This window comes from Chrysochloris asiatica, unplaced genomic scaffold, assembly GCF_000296735.1.
Source record: "Chrysochloris asiatica unplaced genomic scaffold, ChrAsi1.0 scaffold00010, whole genome shotgun sequence".
NCBI lineage: Eukaryota > Metazoa > Chordata > Mammalia > Afrosoricida > Chrysochloridae > Chrysochloris > Chrysochloris asiatica.
This window is the reverse complement of record NW_006408528.1, coordinates 21827651-21847783: the sequence shown is the minus strand read 5'-3', so window position 1 is coordinate 21847783 and position 20133 is coordinate 21827651.

The window sequence follows — 20133 nt, the reverse complement described above, 5'->3', positions numbered from 1 at the left end:
CCCCTCCTTTTGCTACAAAATGTCTACCTTTACATATCCAGTTCTCACAATCAGTCCTGAAAACAATTATTCACTATTGTAACACAAGAGACCTATCCCCATCTCCTTTCATTAACTCTGCCCAGACAGATTGGATACTACTCAATGGAGATTCTGCCTTCCTCCGCACCCTCTGGATCTAGGCTCCCTCTTGAATGTTTGTAAGCCAGTCACTTCTTGCCTTTGTAGCCCTCCATTGTGAGTAGCCAAAGTCCCAAGTTGCTCATCCCTGTCTACTTTGTTTATGGAAGGGGTGGAAATGATCCTCACTGTAAAGACTTTTTCCCTCTTTTGAGCTACTACATACATAGCTGTAGGTCAGGTTCATCAAATTGTATCAGATTACTGTTTTTTTCCTCATTATTCTTCTTCTGGTTGGGTTCTGATCATCCAGTCATTGAAGCCAGGTCAAGTGGGTATTATCTGCAAGTGTGGTTGTTCTTATGCACATGCCCTCTCATCTTATCAGCTTGACTCTTCACTCTCCACTCTAGTCCTCTGTGGCTATGTCACTGACTCTGTGCCCAAGAGTCCCCAGGTCTTGCCATGCTGCTGGACAACCAGGTCTCCACCCGGGTTCATAGGCGTCTATTGAATGTTGTAGGGCTTAGCTCGCAGCTTCATTGCTGTTTTTCCCTCACTTCTCCTTATCGGTGGCGAACGTGGTCACCAATCAGAGCACATGTCTCCTTGTGTATTCCCATTGAATCTTAATCTTGGAAAGGGATTTGCCCTGAGGGGACCCAGCCACTTGCCTTGATGTCTCCTGGGTGAAAAGTGTATTGTATCATTGTGGTTTTTGTTCCACATTTCCTCCCTTTCTATCAGGGATCTTCTAATGTGATCCATTTCAGAGTGGTTAGTAGTGGCAGCCAATTGCTTCTGGTCTCAGAGTCATGGAGACTGATGTTCACATAGTCCACTTGTCCATTGGACTATTTGATTACAAACATCTTCAATTTTCATTACTCTTCTTTCTTGCATGCATAGTAAGAGCAATAGGTGGCTGCTCATGACCTTCAAGGATCCCAGTTGCTATCCCCCAAAAGTAGGATGTAGAGCATTGTCTTTATGGACTGTATTATGCCAATTGACCATGGTGTCCTCTGAGACTATGGTCCTGAGACCCCAGGCCCAGCAACACATCTGAAGGTGCTTGGTAACATCTAAGAAGTTTTCATCATTTTGTACTCTGTCCTAGTGTGGCGCTGTGGGTTAACATGCCAGACTACAAAGCTATTTGAACTGCAAGGTTGGCAGTTCAAGCTCACCAGCTGCTCCTCAGAAACTCTACACCGGGTCACTATGGGTCAGAACTGACTCAACTGTATTTAACAACATAACTCTACCACAGAGTCCTGGTGTGGTGCTGTGGGTTAATGCGCCAGACTGCAAAGCCATTTGAACTGCAAGGTTGGAGGCTCAAGCTCACCAGCTGCTCCTCAGAAACCCTGTACAGAATCGTTGTAGGTCAGAATTGACTTGACAGCACTTAACAGCAAACAACAACATACTCTATCACAAAGTCCTGGTGTGGCATTGTGGGTTAATGTGCCAGACTGCAAAGCCATTTGAACTGCAAGGTCAATGGTTCAAGCTCACTAGCTGCTCCTCGGAAACCCTATACAGGGTCGCTATGGATCAGAACCAACTGACGACACTTCACAACAACAACAACAACAACAACATACTGTATCACAAAGAACTCTGGTAGCATAGTGGTTATGATTCAGGCCAGCGTTTCAAAACTACTAGCCATTACGCAGGAGAAAAATGAGGCTTTCTGCTCCTGTAAAGAGTTACAGCCTTGAAATCCCTATACAGGTTCACTATGTGTTGAAATCGCACATCATCACCACCACCACCACCATGCTTTACCACATTCATAGGTGTGTTTACAGCAAAAGTAAATACCCATGTACAAATATCCTCTGTCAAACCCTCATATATTTGTGGGTATACTCCCACTCTGCTTGCTGAAAGTGAAGAGGACTTGAAACATTTACTTATGAAGATCAAAGAGCACAGCCTTCGATGTAGATTGCATCTCAATGTCAAGAAAACAAAAATTCTCACCACTGGACCAATAAACAACATTCTTGTCAATGGAGAAAAGATTGAAGTTGTCAAGGACTTCATTCTTCTTGGATCAACTATCAACACTCGCAGAAGCAGCAGTCAAGAGATCAGACGACGTATTGCATTGGGCAAATCTGCTGCACAGGAACTTTTTAAAGTATTGAAGAGCAGAGATGTCAGCTTGAGGACTAAGTTGCGCCTGACCCAAGCCATGGTATTTTCAATAGCCTCATATGGATACAAAAGCTGGACAGTGAATAAGGAAGATCGTAGAAGAATTGATGCCTTTGAGTTGTGGTGTTGGAGGAGAATACTGAAAGTGTCATGGACTGCCAAAAGAACCAATAGATCTGTTTTGGAAGAAGTGCAGCCAGAGTGCTCCTTGGAGGCCAAGATGGCTAAACTTCGTCTCTCATACTTTGGACATATTGTCCGGAGGAAACAGTCGCTGGAGAAGGATGTCATGCTGGGTAAGGTGGAGGGTCAGAGAAAAAGAGGAAGACCCCTAACGAGATGGATTGGCCAGGTGGCATCATTGATGGACTCAAGTGTGGCAGCGGTAGTGAGGTTGGCCCAGGATCGGACATTGTTTCGTTCTGCTGTGCATGGGGTCGTTATGAGTCGGTTCCTACTCGATGGCACCTGACAACAACAACAACAACAACTCCCACTCTGCCTCCCATATCCATTCAGTCTGTATATCTGTCCATGTCTTTATCCACAGAACACTGTTGTTGCAGGGTTGTGTATATAACAGTGTTCACCTCTATCCCCTTATGGTAGGCAGACATATTCCCAAATATGTCCTCATCCTAATCCCTGAACCTATGGATATGTTACATTATAAGGAAAAAGGAATTTTGCAAATGTGATTATCTCAGATTATGTAGGTGGAGCCATGTAATCACTAGGGTCCTTAAATGTGGAAAGAGGGAAGCAAAGATGGTGTCAGTAGTGTGATTTGAGAAAGACTCAGCCAGCCATTTTTTATTGTGAAGATGAGAGGAGGCCATGAATCAGGAAATACTAGAAATTCCTGGAAACTCAGAAGGGAGCAAATCCCTTCTAATAGCTTGATTTTAACAAAACCCAACCTTGCTGCCCTCGAGTCAATTCCAACTGACAGTGACCACACTGGAGAGATTAGAACTGCTGCTTAAGGTCTCCAAGGCTATAAATCTTCCCAGAAACAGACTGCTTCATCTTTCTTCACAAAGCAGCTGGTGGATTCAAACCATACACCTTTCAGTTAGCTGCTCAATGCTTAATCCACTGAGCCACCAGGACTCTTTGACTTTAGTAATGTGAAATTACTAAATTTCACTTAAGATAAATGACTTCCAGAACTGTTAAATAGTAAACATACATTGTTTTAAGCTACTAAATTTGAGGTAATTTGTTAAGGTAACAATAGAAAGTAATCTAATGTTTACTGAAAGCCAATCTTTTAAATGTAAGCTTGGGGATGGGAGACAAGGCTAAAGGAAGAATCAAACCATTATTCAATCAATACATTCAAGAAGAGTCTTGTCAAATAGGTCTTAAGATTGGCCAATTTTCAGTTATTATATCTGTATAAGAAACATTCCAGTATGGAGTCCTCTGCAGAGAACAGTCTGACTGAAAAGTCACATGAAGTTCCACAGGGAAGACAGGAGACCAGACAAGGGCACTAGATGACTGAAGCACTGAAATGGAAAAGTATCACAGAAGCTTTTTGTGTTTCGGTTCCTCTGAGAGATCTTTAAAATATCGTAAAAAGCAACACAGTTGTAAATACTCAGGCTTGTGGGATAAAGAAAAACATCAATCACCTTAAAACAACCGTATCTCCAGGATGACTTTGGTCATTTAGGAAATAATGGCCTATCTGAGATTTAAAGTGTTTCTTGATTTTTGGATGAGACATGCACTCTTATGTTTTGCAAGACAAAAAAACAACAACAACAACAAAAAAAAAAAACCACCATATGACGAATTATTTCCTGCCTAAATGATCTATAAATATTGTACTTGAGGCTAAGCTAAAAACAATGAGAAAAAAATGAATGCATTAATAAAGTTTTATTTTAGCGTTGTTGTTTTTCATTTAAATTAATGATAACAATGTTGACAGATCTTAAGAGTGATTTTTTTGTGTGTGGTTTTTTTTTATATCTTTTATTCCCTGCTTTCAATAATGAATGTGTATTCTTTTCAGTTTAACAAATTAATGTCACTGTGTTGCTAGGTGCCGATCTCATAGCAACCCTGTGTACAACTGATCAAAACTGTCCGGTTCTGAGACATCTCACAACTGTTGCTAGTTTGAGCCCATTGTTACAGTCATGTAGCGAGGATCTTCCTCTTGTGCACTGACCCTCCATTTTACCAAGTCTGATCTTCTCCAGAGATTAATCCCTTCTGATAACATGCCTAAAGTACCAGAGACAAAGGCCATATTCATTTCTAATGAGATGTCTGACTATACTTCTTTCAAAACAGATTTATACATTCTTCTGGCCGACCATAATATTCTTCTTAAATGCCATAATTCAACTGCATCAATTCTTTTTCAGTCTTCCTGATTCATTGTCCAGCTTTCACATGCATGTGAAGCAGTAGAAAATATTATAGCTTGGGTCAGGGGAAACTTGTGACATTTTTACTTTTTTAACACTGTTAAAAGATCTTTTGCTGAAGATTTATCTAATGCAATATGGTGTTTAATTTTGGGTTTGGTTTTTGTTGTTGTTGCATTTTTTTCTATTTGATTTCTTAACTATCCTTCCCATGGAGGTTGACTATGGGTCTGAGTGAATTGAAATCCTTGACAAACTCAGTATTTTGTTCATTTATGTTGGACAAACACACACACAAAGAGTGCACATTGCTGCATAATTTCATACAAGAACAACAAAAAGTGTTGTTAGAAATAAAAGCCATAAGGCCTTCAGTTGGGTGGGGTTTAAGTATTGATCTATCAAACATTTGTCAAAATTATCAAAATGCACACTTAAGAACTTTGCATTTCATTGCATATAAATGTAAATTTTACTTCAATAAAAAATATTTAATGACACCATAAACATCACCAGCAAATTTACCAGCAGCTCCATAGAATAAAGTTATGGGAGTCTGCTTCCATAAAACTTATAGTCTTGGAAACCCTCTGAGACACTTCTACTCTGTCTGACACACTCGCTATGAGTCAGACCCAACTGAATCACTACAGGTTTGGTTTGGTTTGGAAACATAATCAGAATGTTATTTAAAAAAAAAAAAAAAACAAACAAACTATTTTTAAGAGATTAAAAATACCTCTGAATTTTTTTGTTGCATTGGATGTTTTTATATACTCCCAAGGCTACACTTTTATATAGCAAATGTTTTACTTTTACATGTGAAAATATACAATAAACTTTTCCAAAGGGAAAAAAAAAAGCACAAAAATGATTTACATATTTTCTTCAGCAATACTACCTTAGTTTATAATAATTTTTACTTATGAACTACATGAGCTGCAATTTGGAGCAAGATTTTTAAAAATATATAGCTCGTTATGTGTCTTCCTAAAAATGTAATTAAAAAAAAAAAAAGTGATAGCTTTATTTCTCCACCAGGTGGAAAGACCTGCCAACTGCCTGGTGGGTATGCCATATCTAGAAGTCTGGTCCTTTGCCTTGCAAATTCAGGAACCAGACTCCATCAACACATTTATGACAGAGCCATCTTCCAACAGGACACTCAGGAGAGTAAAGTATTAGAACTTAATAGCAATTTGTTATTGTATGTGGTGGTTAATGCTATGTGTCAAATTGGCTAGGTTATGCTTCTCAGTGATTTGGCATACACTATGCAATCACCTTCCATTTTGTGATCTCTCTAAGCAGCAAACAGTTTAAAGGGGAACATGCTTGGGGATGACACCTGCCTCTAGCATATAAATGGATGTTTGGGCAAAGCTCTCATTATTTGGCCCTGTTCTCTTCTCATCACCTAACTTCCAGGTCTTGGGACATGAACCTACAGAAGTGTCTTAACTTCTCTCTGCCTGATTGTATCTGACAATGCCAGCATCCCCAACTACCTGTCACTGATTCACAGAGTAGGGGCTTGCCAGCCCCTACAATTTCATGATCCATTTCCTCACAATTGTATGAGCTGTTTCCTTGAACTAAATTTCTCTTCTTACCTAAGTATATAAGGAGCTGTGGTAGTATAGTGGTTATGAATCAGGCTGCTAACCAACCTCAAGGTTAGCAGTTCAAAACGACCAAGCTGCTCTGAGGGAGAAAGATGAGGCTTTCTGCTCCTGTACAGATTTACAGTCTCGGAAACCCTGTATAGGGTCACTATGAGTCAGAACCCACTCCATGGCACATAACCACCACCACCTAAGTATATATTTGTATACGCTTCACAAGTTTTACTCCTCTAGGGAACCCAGACTAATATATTATACAATATAAAATAATTGTCATAGAACCAGAATACTGAAGTCAATATTATCTGTAAATTTTCTGTCTCGAGTTTGATTTCCATGATGGAAAACAAAAGAAGTTTGGGCCCTCAGTTACAATTGTGTAAAATTGGAACTTTGCTGTTGTTATTAGGTGCCATCAAGTCAGAGCCAACTCATAGAGACTCTGTATACAATGGCACAAAGCACTGCCTTGTTCTGTGCCATCCTCACAATTGTTACCCTTGAGCCCATTGCTGCTGCCACTGTGCCAATCCATCTCATTGAGGGTCTTCCTTGTTTGCCCTCTTCCTTCACTTTACCAAGTGAAGATGTCCTTCTCCAGGGACTAGTCCCTCCTGATAACATATCTGAAGGATGAGACAAATCTTCACCATCCTGACTTCTAAGGAACATTCCGGCTGCACTTCTTCCAAGACAGATTTGTTTTTTCTTCTGGCAGTCCATGGTACTTTGAATATTCTTCACCAACACCATAATTCAAATGCATTGATTTTCTACAGTCTTCCTTATCCGTTGTCCAACTTTCACATGCATATAAGGCAATTGAAAATACCATGGCTTTGGTCAGGCACATCCCAGTCCTCAAACTGGTATCTTTGCTCTTGAATTCTTTAAAGTGGTCTTGTGTAGCAGATTTGTCTAATGCAATACATCACTTAATTTTTTGACTGCTGCTTCCATGAGTGTTGATTGTGGATCCAAGCAAAATGAAGTCTCAGACAACTTCAATTTTTTTCTTCATTTATCATGATGTTACAGATTAATATAAATATTAACTGCATTACATAACGCAGGTTTCAAATCCTGATTTATATTCTTATTTTAATTACACCATTTAGAATATCACTTGAGTCTTGGCCTTCTAATTTAGGAAAATTAAGTCTACTATTTTCTTTGAAGGAGTCCTGGTATGGCATTGTGGGTTAATACATTGGACTGGAAAATCAGTTTGAACCGTAAGAGTGGCAGTTCAAGTTTACCAGCTGCTCCTCAGAAACCCTATACAGTGTCACTATGGGTTGGAACTGACTCAACTGCACGTAACAACAACAAGGACAATTTATTTAAAGAGAAGTTGAAAATTCTCTTGATTCAGGATCCTTGGAAATCACTCTTTCCTATTTAATAGAATATATAATAATCATTTTCCTAAACTATATGGACTGACTAGTCAGGACATTTTCAGGTTACAAGTGACAGAAATCCATCTCAAATTATCTGAAGCAAAAAGTTAAATTCTTAAATCACAAATTCATGCAAATCACATCAATGTGAATGTAGCAGATATACATGGATTCAGCTGTTCAGCTAGGGGCTGGGATTCGAAGAGGCAAAATAATGAAAAGTGTTTCTTTATCGTTCTCACCTGTCATTGATTTCAGGTGCTTACCTCTGGTGTGGCACTGTAGCATAAGCACTGGATTGTGAACCACAAGGTAGGCAGTTCGAACACAATAGTCACTTCTTGGAAATCCTATACAGGGTCGTTATGGGTCAGAACCAACTCAACCACACTTAACAACAACTTTCATATTGGAGTTCTGGTGTGGCACTATAGGATAAGCACTAGACTGCTAACCATAAGGTGAGTGGTTTAAACCCACCAGCCGCTCCCAGCTGCTCCTCGGTCGTCATGAGTCGGAACTGACTCAATGGCACTTAGCAACAACTCCTATATACCTGTTGTTGTTGTGAGTTGTAAAGTCTGTTCTGGCTCTTAGGAACCCTGTATAGGGTTTCCCAGAAGCAGCTAGTGTGTTTGAACTTTCAACCTTGTTTTAGCAGTCTAGTGTGTGTCCTACAGCCCTACAGTGTATATGCCTATCACCATATAAGAAGGGAATGGTCTGTCATCTTCTGTGTTGTAGTTACTTTCTCTTTCACCTGTAGTCAAAAGAAATATATACCCATTAGACTGACTGCACAAGGAGCTCTGGTAGCGTAGTGGTTACGAATCGGGCTGCGAACCTTAAGGTCAGCGGTTCGAAACTACCAGCCACTCCGCGGGAGAAAGATGAGGCTTTCTACTCCCGTAAGGATTTACACCCTCGGAAACCCTGTACAGGGTCGCTATGGGTCGGAACCGACTCGACGGCACTTAACAACAAGAACAACAAGACTTACTGCACAGCAGTTAACTCCAATAGACTCCAAGGAGTCCTGGTGTGGTGCTGTGGGATAAGCACTGGAGACCTAACCACAAGGTCTGGGGTTCAAACCCACCAGCTTCTCCTCGGAAACCCTATACAGGGTCGTTGTGAGGCAGAACTGACTTGATGGTACATAACAACAACAACATCAACAAACCCCAAGGAAGGAGTCCTTGAGCGCGCTACCGGATAAGCAGCCACCAGCACCCCCAACAAATATGAGGGGTCTTCAAAAAGTTCAGGAAAAGTCTATTCTGTTTTCATTCTACTTTTTCACGAACTTTTTGAAGCCCCTTCATATTTATTAAACTCTTACATTGGTCTGCATATCAGGCCAGGCACTGAGAAGACACCGTTATTGCTCCCAGCCCATTAGCTACAATTTTGAATTCCAAAAAGTTCTCCAAATCTGATGCCCAAAATTCATTTGGCTGCAAAATTCAGTCTCAACTAACATAAGGCTATTTATAGTCTTATTTTTCCACTTACTGTGAGTGTTTATATATATCATTGCCAAAATATTTATGTATTTCTTTCCAGATCCACTGGGCGTTTTTTCATGTAAACGAAAATTGGGAGAGAAAAAAAAAATCTGAATTCTGAAACACTTCTGACCCAAGCATTTGTAAGAGAGATGCAAATCTGCTCCACTAGTTACTGGTGAGCTCATTCCGGTTCACAGCAATCCTGGTGTGGCACTGTAGGTTAAAGCACTGGACTGCAAGATCGGTTTGAAATGCAAAATGCAGGGTCACTATGAGCTGGAACTGATTCGACAATGCTTAACAGCAACAGCAATCCACTCTGTATCACAGTACAGCTGTTTTCCTTAGAGTTTTCCATGACTGCTGTTTTGTAACTAGGTTACCAGACCTTTCTTCTGGGAACCTTTACACAGGTATGAATTGACAACCTTGTGAGCTCATTGACTATTTGCACCACCACTGGCTCCCAAGGAACTTAATTTGGTGCTGTTGTTGTTGTTGTTGTTAAGCGTGGTTGAACTGGTTCTGACTCAGAGCAACCCTGTATAGGATTTCTGAGGAGCGGCTGGTGGATTTGCACCACCGACCTAGTGGTTAACAGTCCAGTGCTTACTCTACAGCACCATACCAGGACTCATAAGAGTTCAAAATCCCATCTTTTAAAAGGGATTCTGATAAAGTAATTTGAGACACAGGAATGGATTAGCCAATAAGCAAGTTGATGGTAGTGGTGGTTGTATGCACCCAGTCTGTTCCAACTCATAGCCACCCTGTATAGAGTTCTGAGGCTGTCATCTTTACGGGAGCAGAAAGCCTCTTCTTTCTTTTCTTTTGATGAGCAACCAGTAGATTCGAACTACTGAACTTGCAGTACTTACTAATCTGTAGTGAACAATTTCACATCAATTTTTCACATTAAAGAAGTAGTGGTGGTCATGGTAATGTTCTGTGGAGTCGGTTCCGACTCATAGCAACCCTGTACAGGGTTTCTGAGGCTGTAAATCTTTACCGGAGCAGAAAGTCTCATCTTTCTCCCGTGGAACAGCTGGTAGTTTCGAACTGCTGACCTTGCGGTTCGTAGCCCAGTTTGTAACCACTATGCTACCAGAGCTCCTTAAAGAAGTAGTGAGAACATATGAAACTGTTCACTACAGATTAGTAAATAAGCAAAGTAAACTCATGCTTACTTTGCTTACTGGATACTCTGACCCTGTTAGTCATTGTAAATTTGAAAAGAAGCTTTGATTCTGTAAGAAGGTGATGTGGGATTGGGAAAGAGACAGTTGCCAACCATATCTAGAAGCCGATTTTTGATGTGCTGGAAACAGGAACTTGTCTGCTACACATTAGCAAGTAAACCCAGGATTACTTTGCTTATTGAGTAATCTGACACTGTTGAGATGTGAGTGCCCAAGAGAATGGGAAAAGTAGAGGTAATTACATAAAAAATAACAATGTGCTAAAAGGGATTAGAAATATTTGATTTGAAAGGGAAAAAAATTAAAGTGTATATAATATTAACCTACAGGATTGATTTTGTCTTCAAGCTCTAGGAGAAAATCAAATTCTAATTTGACAGATATTTATTGAACACTCCCTTGGTAATGAGATCTATGCCAGGAGCTTTCATATATGTACTCATTTAATTCCCATTGAATGTTATCCTTACCACAGTATTAGGGGTAGGTATTGCTTTTCCTGGTGGAGTCCTGGTGTGGTGCTGTGGGCTAATGTGTCAGACTGCAAAGTCATTTGAACTGCAAGGTTGGTAGTTCAAGCTCAACAGCTGCTCCTTGGAAACCCTATACAGGGTCGCTATGGGTCGGAACCGACTCGACAGCACTTAATAACAACAACATTGCTATTCCTATTTTACTGAAGTGAAGCAGAAGTAGAACATTTTGCCCAAGATCCCAAAACTATTAGATAATAAATCAAGATTAAAAATTGCATTTCAAAGACCTCAACATTTATTACGTTTCCCACAACTCCCACAAAGGATGAAAATATGAGGGGAGTTCAAAAATTTTGTGGAAAAAATCCATTATATCTTAATACTATTTTTCCACAAGCTTTTTGAAACCCCTTCGAACAAGGCAGATTTATAATTTTTTTTTTTTTTAAGTTCTAATTATGAAGACTTGGCTGGGAATGGCATTGGCAGTAATATACAAGTGTGCTCCAAAAAGTTCATGGAAAAATTGAATTAAAAGATATGGTACTTTCCCCATGAACTTTTTCAAGCCCACTCATACATAGTGGGTTCTCATTATGGGAGGTGATTATGCAAAAGTTAAATAGCACTTAATAAACATATTGCTGTTAAGTGTCATATGTTGTTGTTGTTGTGAAGAGCCGGTCGAGTCAATTCCAACCCATAGCGACCCTGTATAAGGTTTCCATGGAGTAGCTGGTGAGCTTGAACCACCAAACTTGCAGTTCAAACGGCTTTGCAGTCTGGCGCATTAACCCACAGCACCACACCAGGACCCTGTATATGGTTTCTGAGAAGCAGCTGGTGGGTTTGAACTGCCAGCCTTGCAGTTATTAAATCAGTGTTTATCCTACAGCACTACAACGGGCATCAATCTCAGATAATACATTTGGCAACAGATGTCTTGAGTGTCGTTCAAGTCTGAAACTCTTGATTCTATGATTTTAAAGACAAACGTTAAATAACAAAAACAAGTAACCATACAACTAAGAACCAAATATATAGGTTACATTGGAGTTTGGAGAAAGGTAAGTGCTTTATGAATAGACTCCAGAAATAACTTCCTAGAGATGGACAGGACATTTTAGGAGGAAGGAAGAGCAGGCAAAGAGGCACAGAGAGGGCATTGGTTCTATTGGCTCAGCATGTTTGGTAAAGTAGTCAGCAAAACAGTGACAGACACTCAAGAAGATTAACATGGTGGCTGCAATGTTGAGCTCAAACATAGCAACAATTGTGAAGGTCACTCAGGACCAGGCAGAGTTTTGTTCTTTTGTGCACAGGGTTATTATGAGCGGGAAATGACTAGATGCTACCTACCAACTCAACATTTTAAGTGGAAAGCTCCTGTTGTTGTCGAGAAGAATCCACTCCAGCTGCAAAAATTGAATTTAAAAGAATTTATTCAGAGGAAGAAAATGTATTCACCTCACTGTAGAAGACAACAGTCCAAAGTGAGAACTGATGACTTCAATTAAAATTTTCTCACACAGATTGATATCGTTTGTGAAACAAGAAATTATAGACATTAGTTTGTTAATTTGAGGTCATACAAAAAATGGGTTAGCGGTAGGGAACAACTTCTACTGGATTGGTGTTGTTTTTGTTATTGTGATGTACCATCAAGTCAGTTCCAACTCATAGTCACCCTGTACAGGGTTTCCAAGTTGCTGTTGGTGGTTTTCAACTGTTAACTTTGTGGTTAGCAATCTAGTGCTTATCCTATAGCACCACATCAGGATGGTTGGCTATAAACAGTTGCAGTAATTGATTTCAGGAACTAATTACAGGGATTCTCAATTATAACTTTAGCTTTCAGGAGGAATCATAAAGTATCACTAGTGAATGTTTACATAGCTTTAGTCAGATATCTATGGAGTGTATGAAGATTCATCTTTATACCAGAGTCTCATTTTCCTGAAACAGCTTGCTATTCAAAACTTTTAAGTGGTCTGGGAAAGTTCAGATAAAGCTAGACTAGCTTTAAACCCCTTTAAAGTAATTCTCTTACTACATCTTTGTCATGAAGAAATATTCCTTAGGCCCATATTATACAAGACAGTTGTGTCAAAATTCTCCTAGAGTGTGTTTTCTTCATATCCTGACTTAACCAGAGAGAGAAACTATTTCTCAGATTTAATACTCCTAGCAATTAACTGAGTCCTGATGTGGTATTGTAGGATAACCACTGGACACCAAGGTCAGTTTGAACCACAAGGTCAGAGGTTCAAACTCACCAGCTGCTCCTTGGAAACTCTATATAGGGCAGCTATGAGAACCAAGAACAACAAGAAACAATTAACATACCCATATAACAGGTGCTTATCAGAGGGACAAAGAGGATACCAAGGAAGGCAAATCAGGCGAAATAAAAGCATAATCGTATAATTATCAAGATCTGAGTAAATTCAATCTTGCAGTTTTGGTAACAAAACCTGTGTGAATTTCTCCTTTACACTGTGAAGAGATAAGATTGATAGGATTGTAAAAGTAGATTCCCTAGAGTGCTTGGAAGGCTTTGGTTTTTGCTTAATATTGGAGAATCTTTAAAATGATTTTATTAGAGGTAACACATAAATAAAAACAAACAAACAGGAAGACCACAATCAAACAGGATCCAAAAAGGGTAATGTTGTTAAGTGCTATAGTGACCCTGTATAGGGTTTCCAAGAAGTGACTCGTTTGAACTGCCAACCTTAGCAATCCAGTGCTTATCTTACAGTACCACACCATGAGCCAAAAACTGTCAAAAAGAATCTTCAAATCTGTATACCAACACAAGTTTTGAATTGTTTAACATGTATTTGTAAAACCTTAATCATGAGCAAGGAGTCCTGGTGTAGTGCTGTGGGTTAATGCACTGTATTGCAAAGAAGGTTTGAACCTCAAGGTCGGTGGTTCAAGTTTACCAGCCACTCCTTGGAAACCCTATACAGGATTGCTATGGGTCAGAACGGACTCAATGGCATTCAACAACAACTATGGCCATACTAAAGAAAATTTAGATACTTTTTAAAGCCTTGAGGAGGATATTGTTTTAAGAATAATTCGAAAGCATGAAAACTTAAAATTTCTGGTTGAGTAAAATACAACATAAATAAAATTTAAAGACACCTGACAAACTAGGGAAAAAAATTAGCAATATGCACAGCATTAACTAGCAGTTTCTATACAGGTGGAGTCCCTAGGTAGCATAAATGGCTAAGTGGTCAATTATTAGCAAAAAGGTTGATGATTTAAACCCATCCAGAGGCACCTCAAGACAGGACTTGCAGTATGCTTGCACAGGCCACAGTCTTGAAAACCTATGGCATTCCTACTCTGCACACGTTAGATGAGGTCACCATGAGTGAAAATAGACTCAGCAGCAACTAAGAACAGCAAATATCAGTGTAATAGCCAATGTAAGAACTCTTTAAAGAAAATTATTTTGAAAGAGATGATCCAAAAGAGAAACTATGTAAAGAACATGAATAAACAAATCACAAAATAAATCAAATATTAAAATGAATAAGTGATATCCAGGGGGGAAAAAAGACACTTCCATAAACCAAAGACAAAAGCAAATTTTCATTAATTTAGCAGTAAGTATCAAATCATGCTTGTGTGTCTGTTGTGCTTTGATGTCTTATGTGTTGCTGAGCTGACATGCTACCAGTATTTCAAACACCAGCAGAGTCACCCATGGGGGTCAGGTTTCAGTATAGCTTCTAGATTAAGAATAGGAAGAAAGACCTGGTGCTCTTCTGAAAAAACTGGTCAGTGACAACTTTATGAATAACAGCAGCACAACATTGTCGGATATAGTGCTGGCAGATGTATCCTTCAGATTGGAGGGCACTCATAATGCAATGAGGGAAGAGTTGCCTCCTAAAAGTAAATTCATTTGCTGATAAGGGATAACTCAAAATGAGAAGAAACAATTACAAATGTCCATTAATAATCAGAACATGGAATGCACTAAGCTTGAATCTAGGAAACTTGTGAGGTGTCGAGAATTAAATGTAACGCATGAAGATCAATAGCAAAGGCATTGGTAAGCTACAGTGGACTGGTATCAGCCATTTTGAATCAGACAGTCATATGCCAGGAACAACATATCATTCATTGTCAAAAAGCAAGATCTGTCTTGAAGTATAAAGCTATCAGTGAGAGGAAAATACCCATATGACTATAATGAAGACAAGTTAATATGTCTACTTTGCAAATTGATGCACCAATCACTAATGTCAGAAATGAAGAAATTGAAGATTTTTTTTTGCCAACTTCTGCAGTCTGAAATTGACCAAGCATGTAATCAAAATACACTGATGATTATGAGTGATTTAAATTAGAAAGTTGGAAAGAAAGAAGAATCAGTAGTTGGGAATTATGCCTTTGATGACAGGAATGAAGCGGGAAACTGAATGATAAAATTTTTCAAGATCAATGACTTATTCATTGCAGATACCATTTTTCAACAACAAAACTGCTATTATACAGGCATACCTCACCAGATGGAATAGACTAGACTTGACTACAAATGTGAAAAGACATGATGGAGAAACTCAGTATCATCAGCTAGAGCAAGAACAGAAACAGACTGCGGAACAGACCATCAGTGAAAGAATATCACTTTAAAAGGGAATGATCCAAAAAACAAAGAATGTAAATAGCATGAATAAGAAATTCAAAAAATAAATAAAAGTTGAAGCAGAAGAAAATTAAAATTAGTCAATGAGAGCCAAAATGTAAGTATAGCCCACCTGAATTTAGAGACATCTCAATAACAGATTTGACACATTGAACACTAATAATCAAGAACCAGAAGAGTTGTGGGATGATATCAAGGCCATCATACAAGAGTAAAGAAAAAGGCCATTAAGAAGACAGGAAATAGAGAAAAGACCAACATGGATGTCAAAAGAGACTCTGATGAGATCAGGCACATTCAGAGTGGTATGGCCATAGACAGATGAAGATAAAGATGTTTGATACTTGACCAAGCATAAATTGCTACAATTTGATGAACTGGACTTTTGCTTATGGATGCAGTTGCTCAAAATTCCAACCAGAATGGAAGATTCTCCATGTCAAGGAATTCTTGTCTCTTCAGTGTACTGGGTTGATGGGGATGGGCAATTTACACATTGGCTATCAAACATAGGGGGGATATAAAGGCATGAAGCTTTCATGGGCATGCTTAATTTCAGCATGTGAGAGGTAAGGTATATTCCCCACTGAATAGTTTCCCTCTTTTCCAGATGGGTCTGGTAGAAGGAGGTGGTGATGATGCTGATAGATTTTATGAGTCAATTGTAATTGTTAGCAGGATTGTGAGTGTTAAAAGTGAAGATGTAAGAGATGTGTAACTAAAAGTGGGAAGTAGTTAATCTTCATTTCAGGAATAGAGGATCCCAGGACCATCAAGAAGGAAGAACGTGAGTGGACTATGAGATCCCAACCTAGAAAAGTGGAGACAGCAGAGATGGTGGCAGAGGAGGTGGCATGCAGAGACAGAGCAGATTCAGTCTCTATAACAATGGACTGAGTAAGGCTGTCTGTCTACAGGCAGGAGACTGGCTTACAGAATGTGCCCTTTGGACATTTAAATGAATATATATTTTTTGTTTTGTATGTGTGCATCAAATATTTTTGCTTTGTTCATCTGTGAAATATAAGATGTAAATGAGAGCCACCAGAAGCAAGTTGCTGTGTGTGTGGGGGTGTTGAGGGGGGGAGAGGGGATTGTAATCATTGAGATAAAACAAAGTGTATGATATGTTGAATGTAAAGATGATGATCTTGTCTATAAACCTTCATTCAATTCATAATAAAAAAAATTTAAATAAAATAAGATACTCTGATACGTGATCTTGAATGTAGAGTAGATAAAGTAAAAGGAAAAAAAATGATGAAGTAAAAGAGTTGAGTAGAAAATTTCAGAGGATGGTTCCAGAAAACAAAGGAAAGTATCATAATGGAATGTGCAAAGACCTGGAGTTAGAGAATCAAATGGGAGAACACATTCCACATTTCTGAAGTTGAAAGACTGAAGAAAAAAGTCAAGCCTCCAATTGCAATACTGAAGGATTCTATGTGCAAAATATTGAACAACATAGGAAGCATCAAAAGAAGATGAAAGGAATACACAGTCATTGTTGTTGTTAAGTGCCGTCGAGTCGGATCCGACCCATAGCGACCCTATACAGGGTTTCCGAGGAGCGACTGGTGAGCTTGAACCGCAGACCTTGCAGTTCAAACGGCTTTGCAGTCTGGTGCATTAACACACAGCGCCACACCAGGACTCCATACAAACATTAACTGGGCAATATTAAACCATTTCAGGAGGTAGGATATGATCAAGAATCACTGATACTGACAGGAGAAGTCCAAGTTACACTGGCAAAAAACAGGGCTCCAGGAGTTGACTGAATAACAGTTACAAAGTGCTTCAACAAAGCTTGAGATGTTACTTGTCTATGCCAAGAAATTTGGAAAACACCACCAATGCCAGCTGCTTAGAAGAGATCCATATTTGCTCCCATTCCGAAGAAAGGGAACTGCCAAAACTTCAAATCAGATTTAGAAAAAGTGTGGAATGAGGGATATTATTTCTCATATCAGATAGACCTCATCTGAAAACAGAGAATATCAGAAAGATGTTTATCTATGTTTTATTGACTATACAGGGACATTTGACTGTGTGACTCATAAAAAAATTATAGATGACATTATGCAAAATGGGAATCCCTGAACACTTAATTGTGCTCTTGAAGAATTTGTACATAGAACAAGGGAATGCAGTGTGATTTAAAATCAGAAAAAGTGTGTGTCAGGATTGCTATTTTTTTCACTATACTTATTCAAGGAGCAAATAATCCCCAAAATTGGACTATATGAAGAACCAGGATTGGAGGAAGATCTAATACATAGAAAATCTGCAACATGCAGATGATACATTCTTTCTTGCTGAAAGTTAAGAGGATTTAAAACACTTATTAATGAAGATCTAAGACTATAGCCTTTAGTATGGATTACACTTTAACATCAAGAAGACAAAAATCCTCACAACTGGAACAATTAGCAACATCATGATAAACAGATAAAAGATTGAAGTTATCAAGGATTTCATTTTACTTGTATCCATAACAATGCCCATGGAGGCGGCAGTCAAGGAATCAAATGACATATTGCATTGGGCAAATCTGCTGCAAAAGACTTCTTTAAAATATTAAAAAAGCAAAGATGTCATTTTGAAGACTCAGATTCACCTAACCCAAACGATGGTATTTTCAATCATATCTTTTGCACGTGAAAGGTAGGCAATGAATCAGTGAGAACAAAGAAGAATTGATGCCTTTAAATTATGGTGCTGACAAAGAATATGAAATATGCTTTGGACTGCCAGAAGAACAAACAAATCTGTGCTGGGAGAAATACAGCCAGAATGTTCCTCATAAGAAAGGATGGTGAGACTTTTCTTTCACATACTTTGGGCAGTAAGGAGGGGCAGTCCCTGGAAAAGGATAGCATGTTTGGTAAAATAGAGGGTCAGCAAAAAAGAGGGAGACCCTGAAGGAGATAGATTGATACAATGGCTACAATAATGGACTCAAATACAGCAACAATTATGAGGATAGTGTAGGACCAAGCAGTGTTTCATTCTGTTGAACATAGAGAGGGTTCCTATGAATCAAGTGACTCGATGTTACCTAAAAACAACAAATTATAAGTAGGTGCTTTTTTAGACTTAATAATTCTACCCCTAATCAGATGAGTATATAGTATGAATAAAAACAGTTTTTCTTTATTATGATGTTGCTTTTAATAGTTAAAAGTATAGTTATAAACTTAATATCCTACAAAGGGGGTTAATTAGATGAATTAAGGCACTTCAATTTACGCAGTGGCAGTAATAATGGGCTCAAACATGAAGCAATTGTGTGAATGGCTCAGAACCTAGCAATTTCCATCTGCTGTTCATAGGATTGTTATGAGTCTGATGCAACTTGGTGACACCGAACAAGAGCATCAAGACATTAAAAATTAATTTGTAAATCTGGATTTGGTTACAGGAAGGATTTCCACAATTTATTGTTAATAAGAAATAACAAAATTATATCCCATTTTTTTAAAAAAAAAACTTATTTGCAAGGACAAACGTATAGTAAAGTCTCTAGAATAATATACACTACAATATGGAGAGGAGGTATCTCTGGATTGCAAGATTACTGATAATTTTTTAGTCTCTATGTTGTTGTTGTTTAGTGTCATCAAGTTGGTTCTGACCTATAGTGACCCTGTATAGGGTTTCTAAGGAGCAGCTGGTGAGCTTGAACTGCCAACCTTGCTATTCAAACCAACTTTGCACTCTAGTGTATTAACCCACAGTGCCACACCAGGAATCCAGTCTCTTTCATACCCCTACTAAAATATCTGACGATTTATACAGTGAGCCCTATGAGAGCTGGAACTTAGTGGAAGTGCTTTGTTTTCCTGGAAGTGCAAGTTTTCCACCTTTGACAGGAAGAGCTCTTATTTCTTTTCTATCATTCATTTTAACGGAGAATGTTTGTGTCTTCTTTCTCTGACAGGTTTCCACCTTACACAGGTTCTGGTTATTGCAGCATTAACTGTATAAAAATGGACAAGTATTCTTTATTATTTATTTTACAATAAGATAATAAGGCTGTGTTTACTTAAGGAACAAGGAAAGAATTAGCCTGAGTTAACAGGATATAGATATCAAGAGAGAAAGCAGAGTTAATAATGATGTTGATGGACAGGAGAAAAATAAGGCAACTGAAGAAAGAGTGACAGCAAGGGAATTGCTTCACAGTTGAGAAGTAAAGTAGCATGTTAATCTTTGTTGCATTAAATTAGTATTACTAAATGGTTTTTCTTTATTTCTCAGCATGAAGTTGTTATTGATCCTGTCTTTATTTAAAACTTTGATATTTTGTTTGTCATGATTTTTTGCACTAACTTTGACTTTTAAAAACCATTACACTTGAATATTTATCTTGATCACTTTTATTTATTATTTTTTTTACTTAAGGTTAGTGCCTTATTCATTTTACCCTAGACCCAAATCTCATTAAGAAAAATTGAGATTACTCAAATTTAGCAAATTTCCTATGAGCTGTAGTCTAGTACCCTGTAATCCACCACTCATCTACCAGTGTGTCGTACTATGATGGCTTGTGTGTGGCTCTGTTG